The sequence below is a fragment of the Buceros rhinoceros genome, unplaced genomic scaffold (assembly GCF_000710305.1).
Source record: "Buceros rhinoceros silvestris isolate BGI_N320 unplaced genomic scaffold, ASM71030v1 scaffold33207, whole genome shotgun sequence".
Lineage (NCBI taxonomy): Eukaryota > Metazoa > Chordata > Aves > Bucerotiformes > Bucerotidae > Buceros > Buceros rhinoceros.
Genome location: NW_010422329.1, coordinates 8,811 through 9,053, shown reverse-complemented (window position 1 = coordinate 9,053; position 243 = coordinate 8,811).

Genomic DNA, 243 nt, shown 5'->3' with positions numbered 1-243 from the left:
ATCCCTCGCCTTGGGCCATGCTTGAATGCTCCGCTGCTCAGCCACACACCCTGCGAAAAAAGGCCGTGGCCATTTATCCCTCAGGCTTCCCAGCACGCAGATGAAGCCGACCGGGTCGTTTCCACACCTCGTTTTGCTCCTTCGCTCCTTGCTCACAAACATACGGTTTTGCTTTCCCGGGTTCCTCCAGGCTCTGCCCTTCCCCAGCTCACCCCCAGCCCTGCCTGCACCTTCCTCACCTGC